Here is a 10,000-nt window from a genome sequence, read left to right as displayed (position 1 = left end):
CGATGTCACAGTACAGGGATAATACACACAGTGATGTCACAGTACAGAGATAATACGCACAGTGATGTCACAGTACAGAGATAATACACACAGTGATGTCACAGTACAGGATAATACACACAGTGATGTCACAGTACAGGATAATACACACAGTGATGTCACAGTACAGGGATAATACACACAGTGATGTCACAGTACAGGGATAATACACACAGTGATGTCACAGTACAGAGATAATACACACAGTGATGTCACAGTACAGGGATAATACACACAGTGATGTCACAGTACAGGGATAATACACACAGTGATGTCACAGTACAGGGATAATACACACAGTGATGTCACAGTACAGAGATAATACACACAGTGATGTCACAGTACAGGGATAATACACACAGTGATGTCACAGTACAGGGATAATACACACAGTGATGTCACAGTACAGGGATAATACACACAGTGATGTCACAGTACAGGGATAATACACACAGTGATGTCACAATACAGGAATAACAAACAGTGATGTCACAGTACAGGATAATACACACAGTAATGTCACAGTACAGGATAATACACACAGTGATGTCACAGTACAAGGATAATATACACAGTGATGTCACAGTACAGGATAATACACACAGTGATGTCACAGTACAAGGATAATATACACAGTGATGTCACAGTACAGGATAATACACACAGTGATGTCACAGTACAGAGATAATACACACAGCGATGTCACAGTACAGGGATAATACACACAGTGATGTCACAGTACAGGATAATACACACAGTGATGTCACAGTACAGAGATAATACACACAGTGATGTCACAGTACAGAGATAATACACACAGTGATGTCACAGTACAGGATAATACACACAGTGATGTCACAGTACAGGGATAATACACACAGTGATGTCACAGTACAGGATAATACACACAGTGATGTCACAGTACAGGGATAATACACACAGTGATGTCACAGTACAGGGATAATACACACAGTGATGTCACAGTACAAGGATAATATACACAGTGATGTCACAGTACAGAGATAATACACACAGTGATGTCACAGTACAGGATAATACACACAGTGATGTCACAGTACAGGATAATACACACAGTGATGTCACAGTACAGTGATAATACACACAGTGATGTCACAGTACACAAATAATACACACAGTGATGTCACAGTACAGGATAATACACACAGTGATGTCACAGTACAGAGATAATACACACAGTGATGTCACAGTACAGAGATAATACACACAGTGATGTCACAGTACAGAGATAATACACACAGTGATGTCACAGTACAGAGATAATACACACAGTGATGTCACAGTACAGGGATAATACACACAGTGATGTCACAGTACAGGATAATACACACAGTGATGTCACAGTACAGGATAATACACACAGTGATGTCACAGTACAGAGATAATACACACAGTGATGTCACAGTACAGGATAATACACACAGTGATGTCACAGTACAGGATAATACACACAGTGATGTCACAGTACAGGATAATACACACAGTGATGTCACAGTACAGAGATAATACACACAGTGATGTCACAGTACAGAATAATACACACAGTGATGTCACAGTACAGGATAATACACACAGTGATGTCACAGTACAGGGATAATACACACAGTGATGTCACAGTACAGGATAATACACACAGTGATGTCACAGTACAGAGATAATATACACAGTGATGTCACAGTACAAGGATAATACACACAGTGATGTCACAGTACAGTATAATACACACAGTGATGTCACAGTACAGGATAATACACACAGTGATGTCACAGTACAGGGATAATACACACAGTGATGTCACAGTACAGAGATAATACACACAGTGATGTCACAGTACAGGATAATACACACAGTGATGTCACAGTACAGTGATAATACACACAGTGATGTCACAGTACACAGATAATACACACAGTGATGTCACAGTACAGGATAATACACACAGTGATGTCACAGTACAGAGATAATACACACAGTGATGTCACAGTACAGGGATAATACACACAGTGATGTCACAGTACAGAGATAATACACACAGTGATGTCACAGTACAGGGATAATACACACAGTGATGTCACAGTACAGGGATAATACACACAGTGATGTCACAGTACAGGTATAATACACACAGTGATGTCACAGTACAGGATAATACACACAGTGATGTCACAGTACAGGATAATACACACAGTGATGTCACAGTACAGAGATAATACACACAGTGATGTCACAGTACAGGGATAATACACACTGTGATGTCACAGTACAGGGATAATACACACAGTGATGTCACAGTACAGGGATAATACACACAGTGAGGTCACAGTACAGGGATAATACACACAGTGATGTCACAGTACAGGGATAATACACACTGTGATGTCACAGTACAGAGATAATACACACAGTGATGTCACAGTACAGAGATAATACACACAGTGATGTCACAGTACAGGGATAATACACACAGTGATGTCACAGTACAGGGATAATACACACAGTGATGTCAGTACAGGGATAAAACACACAGTGATGTCACAGTACAGAGATAATACACACAGTGATGTCACAGTACAGGGATAATACACACAGTGATGTCACAGTACAGAGGTAATACACACAGTGATGTCACAGTACAGGGATAATACACACTGTGATGTCACAATACAGAGATAATACACACAGTGATGTCACAGTACAGGGATAATACACACAGTGATGTCACAGTACAGGATAATACACACAGTGATGTCACAGTACAGGGATAATACACACAGTGATGTCACAGTACAGAGATAATACACACAGTGATGTCACAGTACAGGATAATACACACAGTGATGTCACAGTACAGTGATAATACACACAGTGATGTCACAGTACACAGATAATACACACAGTGATGTCACAGTACAGGATAATACACACAGTGATGTCACAGTACAGAGATAATACACACAGTGATGTCACAGTACAGGGATAATACACACAGTGATGTCACAGTACAGAGATAATACACACAGTGATGTCACAGTACAGGGATAATACACACAGTGATGTCACAGTACAGGGATAATACACACAGTGATGTCACAGTACAGGTATAATACACACAGTGATGTCACAGTACAGGATAATACACACAGTGATGTCACAGTACAGGATAATACACACAGTGATGTCACAGTACAGAGATAATACACACAGTGATGTCACAGTACAGGGATAATACACACTGTGATGTCACAGTACAGGGATAATACACACAGTGATGTCACAGTACAGGGATAATACACACAGTGAGGTCACAGTACAGGGATAATACACACAGTGATGTCACAGTACAGGGATAATACACACTGTGATGTCACAGTACAGAGATAATACACACAGTGATGTCACAGTACAGAGATAATACACACAGTGATGTCACAGTACAGGGATAATACACACAGTGATGTCACAGTACAGGGATAATACACACAGTGATGTCAGTACAGGGATAAAACACACAGTGATGTCACAGTACAGAGATAATACACACAGTGATGTCACAGTACAGGGATAATACACACAGTGATGTCACAGTACAGAGGTAATACACACAGTGATGTCACAGTACAGGGATAATACACACTGTGATGTCACAATACAGAGATAATACACACAGTGATGTCACAGTACAGGGATAATACACACAGTGATGTCACAGTACAGGATAATACACACAGTGATGTCACAGTACAGGGATAATACACACAGTGATGTCACAGTACAGAGATAATACACACAGTGATGTCACAGTACAGAGATAATACACACAGTGATGTCACAGTACAGGGATAATACACACAGTGATGTCACAGTACAGAGGTAATACACACAGTGATGTCACAGTACAGAGGTAATACACACAGTGATGTCACAGTACAGAGGTAATACACACAGTGATGTCACAGTACAGGGATAATACACACAGTGAGGTCACAGTACAGGGATAATACACACAGTGATGTCACAGTACAGAGGTAATACACACAGTGATGTCACAGTACAGAGATAATACACACTGTGATGTCACAGTACAGAGATAATACACACAGTGATGTCACAGTACAGAGATAATACACACAGTGATGTCACAGTACAGGGATAATACACACAGTGATGTCTCAGTACAGGATAATACACACAGTGATGTCACAGTACAGGATAATACACACAGTGATGTCACAGTACTGGTATAATACACACAGTGATGTCACAGTACAGGATAATACACACAGTGATGTCACAGTACAGGGATAATACACACAGTGATGTCACAGTACAGGGATAATAGACACAGTGATGTCACAGTACAGGATAATACACACAGTGATGTCACAGTACAGGGATAATACACACAGTGATGTCACAGTACAGGGATAATACACACAGTGATGTCACAGTACAGGATAATACACACAGTGATGTCACAGTACAGAGATAATACACACAGTGATGTCACAGTACAGGGATAATACACACAGTGATGTCACGGTACAGAGATATTACACACAGTGATGTCACAGTACAGAGATAATACACACAGTGATGTCACAGTACAGGATAATACACACAGTGATGTCACAGTACAGAGATAATACACACAGTGATGTCACAGTACAGGGATAATACACACAGTGATGTCACAGTACAGGGATAATACACACAGTGATGTCACAGTACAGGGATAATACACACAGTGATGTCACAGTACAGAGGTAATACACACAGTGATGTCACAGTACAGGGATAATACACACTGTGATGTCACAGTACAGAGATAATACACACAGTGATGTCACAGTACAGAGATAATACACACAGTGATGTCACAGTACAGAGATAATACACACAGTGATGTCACAGTACAGAGATAATACACACTGTGATGTCACAGTACAGAGATAATACACACAGTGATGTCACAGTACAGAGATAATACACACAGTGATGTCACAGTACAGAGATAATACACACAGTGATGTCACAGTACAGGATAATACACACAGTGATGTCACAGTACAGAGATAATACACACAGTGATGTCACAGTACAGGGATAATACAGACTGTGATGTCACAGTACAGGGATAATACACACTGTGATGTCACAGTACAGGAATAATACACACAGTGATGTCACAGTACAGAGATAATACACACAGTGATGTCACAGTACAGAGATAATACACACAGTGATGTCACAGTACAGAGATAATACACACAGTGATGTCACAGTACAGGATAATACACACAGTGATGTCACAGTACAGGATAATACACACAGTGATGTCACAGTACAGGATAATACACACAGTGATGTCACAGTACAGGATAATACACACAGTGATGTCACAGTACAGGATAATACACACAGTGATGTCACAGTACAGAGAAAATACACACAGTGATGTCACAGTACAGGATAATACACACAGTGATGTCACAGTACAAGATAATACACACAGTGATGTCACAGTACAGGATAATACACACAGTGATGTCACAGTACAGAGATAATACACACAGTGATGTCACAGTACAGGATAATACACACAGTGATGTCACAGTACAGGATAATACACACAGTGATGTCACAGTACAGGGATAATACACACAGTGATGTCACAGTACAGAGATAATATACACAGTGATGTCACAGTACAAGGATAATACACACAGTGATGTCACAGTACAGTATAATACACACAGTGATGTCACAGTACAGGATAATACACACAGTGATGTCACAGTACAGGGATAATACACACAGTGATGTCACAGTACAGAGATAATACACACAGTGATGTCACAGTACAGGATAATACACACAGTGATGTCACAGTACAGTGATAATACACACAGTGATGTCACAGTACACAGATAATACACACAGTGATGTCACAGTACAGGATAATACACACAGTGATGTCACAGTACAGAGATAATACACACAGTGATGTCACAGTACAGGGATAATACACACAGTGATGTCACAGTACAGAGATAATACACACAGTGATGTCACAGTACAGGGATAATACACACAGTGATGTCACAGTACAGGGATAATACACACAGTGATGTCACAGTACAGGTATAATACACACAGTGATGTCACAGTACAGGATAATACACACAGTGATGTCACAGTACAGGATAATACACACAGTGATGTCACAGTACAGAGATAATACACACAGTGATGTCACAGTACAGGGATAATACACACTGTGATGTCACAGTACAGGGATAATACACACAGTGATGTCACAGTACAGGGATAATACACACAGTGAGGTCACAGTACAGGGATAATACACACAGTGATGTCACAGTACAGGGATAATACACACTGTGATGTCACAGTACAGAGATAATACACACAGTGATGTCACAGTACAGAGATAATACACACAGTGATGTCACAGTACAGAGATAATACACACAGTGATGTCACAGTACAGAGATAATACACACAGTGATGTCACAGTACAGGGATAATACACACAGTGATGTCACAGTACAGGGATAATACACACAGTGATGTCAGTACAGGGATAAAACACACAGTGATGTCACAGTACAGAGATAATACACACAGTGATGTCACAGTACAGGGATAATACACACAGTGATGTCACAGTACAGAGGTAATACACACAGTGATGTCACAGTACAGGGATAATACACACTGTGATGTCACAATACAGAGATAATACACACAGTGATGTCACAGTACAGGGATAATACACACAGTGATGTCACAGTACAGGATAATACACACAGTGATGTCACAGTACAGGGATAATACACACAGTGATGCCACAGTACAGAGATAATACACACAGTGATGTCACAGTACAGAGATAATACACACAGTGATGTCACAGTACAGGGATAATACACACAGTGATGTCACAGTACAGAGGTAATACACACAGTGATGTCACAGTACAGGGATAATACACACAGTGATGTCACAGTACAGAGGTAATACACACAGTGATGTCACAGTACAGGGATAATACACACAGTGATGTCACAGTACAGGGATAATACACACAGTGATGTCACAGTACAGAGGTAATACACACAGTGATGTCACAGTACAGAGATAATACACACTGTGATGTCACAGTACAGAGATAATACACACAGTGATGTCACAGTACAGAGATAATACACACAGTGATGTCACAGTACAGGGATAATACACACAGTGATGTCACAGTACAGGATAATACACACAGTGATGTCACAGTACAGGATAATACACACAGTGATGTCACAGTACTGGTATAATACACACAGTGATGTCACAGTACAGGATAATACACACAGTGATGTCACAGTACAGGGATAATACACACAGTGATGTCACAGTACAGGGATAATAGACACAGTGATGTCACAGTACAGGATAATACACACAGTGATGTCACAGTACAGGGATAATACACACAGTGATGTCACAGTACAGGGATAATACACACAGTGATGTCACAGTACAGGATAATACACACAGTGATGTCACAGTACAGAGATAATACACACAGTGATGTCACAGTACAGGGATAATACACACAGTGATGTCACGGTACAGAGATATTACACACAGTGATGTCACAGTACAGAGATAATACACACAGTGATGTCACAGTACAGGATAATACACACAGTGATGTCACAGTACAGAGATAATACACACAGTGATGTCACAGTACAGGGATAATACACACAGTGATGTCACAGTACAGGATAATACACACAGTGATGTCACAGTACAGGGATAATACACACAGTGATGTCACAGTACAGAGATAATACACAGTGATGTCACAGTACAGGGATAATACACACAGTGATGTCACAGTACAGGGATAATACACACAGTGATGTCACAGTACAGAGATAATACACACAGTGATGTCACAGTACAGAGATAATACACACTGTGATGTCACAGTACAGAGATAATACACACAGTGATGTCACAGTACAGAGATAATACACACAGTGATGTCACAGTACAGAGATAATACACACAGTGATGTCACAGTACAGGATAATACACACAGTGATGTCACAGTACAGAGATAATACACACAGTGATGTCACAGTACAGGGATAATACAGACTGTGATGTCACAGTACAGGGATAATACACACTGTGATGTCACAGTACAGGAATAATACACACAGTGATGTCACAGTACAGGATAATGCACACAGTGATGTCACAGTACAGGGATAATACACACAGTGATGTCACAGTACAGAGATAATACACACAGTGATGTCACAGTACAGGGATAATACACACAGTGATGTCACAGTACAGAGGTAATACACACAGTGATGTCACAGTACAGGGATAATACACACTGTGATGTCACAATACAGAGATAATACACACAGTGATGTCACAGTACAGGGATAATACACACAGTGATGTCACAGTACAGGATAATACACACAGTGATGTCACAGTACAGAGATAATACACACAGTGATGTCACAGTACAGAGATAATACACACAGTGATGTCACAGTACAGAGATAATACACACAGTGATGTCACAGTACAGGATAATACACACAGTGATGTCACAGTACAGAGATAATACACACAGTGATGTCATAGTACAGAGATAATACACACAGTGATGTCACAGTACAGAGATAATACACACAGTGATGTCACAGTACAGGGATAATACACACAGTGATGTCACAGTACAGGGATAATACACACAGTGATGTCACAGTACAGAGATAATACACACAGTGATGTCACAGTACAGGGATAATACACACAGTGATGTCACAGTACAGAGGTAATACACACAGTGATGTCACAGTACAGGGATAATACACACTGTGATGTCACAATACAAGATAATACACACAGTGATGTCACAGTACAGGGATAATACACACAGTGATGTCACAGTACAGGATAATACACACAGTGATGTCACAGTACAGAGATAATACACACAGTGATGTCACAGTACAGGGATAATACACACAGTGATGTCACAGTACAGAGTAATACACACAGTGATGTCACAGTACAGGGATAATACACACAGTGATGTCACAGTACAGAGATAATACACACAGTGATGTCACAGTACAGAGATAATACACACAGTGATGTCACAGTACAGAGATAATACACACAGTGATGTCACAGTACAGAGATAATACACACTGTGATGTCACAGTACAGAGATAATACACACAGTGATGTCACAGTACAGAGATAATACACACAGTGATGTCACAGTACAGGGATAATACACACAGTGATGTCACAGTACAGGATAATACACACAGTGATGTCACAGTACAGGGATAATACACACAGTGATGTCACAGTACAGAGATAATACACACAGTGATGTCACAGTACAGGATAATACACACAGTGATGTCACAGTACAGGGATAATACACACAGTGATGTCACAGTACAGGATAATACACACAGTGATGTCACAGTACAGGATAATACACACAGTGATGTCACAGTACAGGATAATACACACAGTGATGTCACAGTACAGGGATAATACACACAGTGATGTCACAGTACAGGATAATACACACAGTGATGTCACAGTACAGGGATAATACACACAGTGATGTCACAGTACAGAGATAATACACACAGTGATGTCACAGTACAGGATAATACACACAGTGATGTCACAGTACAGAGATAATACACACAGTGATGTCACAGTACAGGGATAATACACACAGTGATGTCACAGTACAGAGATAATACACACAGTGATGTCACAGTACAGGGATAATACACACAGTGATGTCACAGTACAGGGATAATACACACAGTGATGTCACAGA

The 10,000-nt window shown here is 40.2% G+C and overlaps 1 protein-coding gene across 1 annotated transcript in view; it reads right to left on the bottom strand.

The window, feature by feature from the left end:
- Positions 1–10,000, bottom strand: part of PEAR1 (platelet endothelial aggregation receptor 1) — a 120,071-nt gene that overhangs the window by 36,964 nt on the left and 73,107 nt on the right. The window lies entirely within an intron of this gene.

Source organism: Leptodactylus fuscus, chromosome 7 (assembly GCF_031893055.1).
Source record: "Leptodactylus fuscus isolate aLepFus1 chromosome 7, aLepFus1.hap2, whole genome shotgun sequence".
NCBI lineage: Eukaryota > Metazoa > Chordata > Amphibia > Anura > Leptodactylidae > Leptodactylus > Leptodactylus fuscus.
The sequence above is the reverse complement of the archived record's forward strand: the minus strand, read 5'-3'. Positions and strand labels throughout refer to the sequence as shown.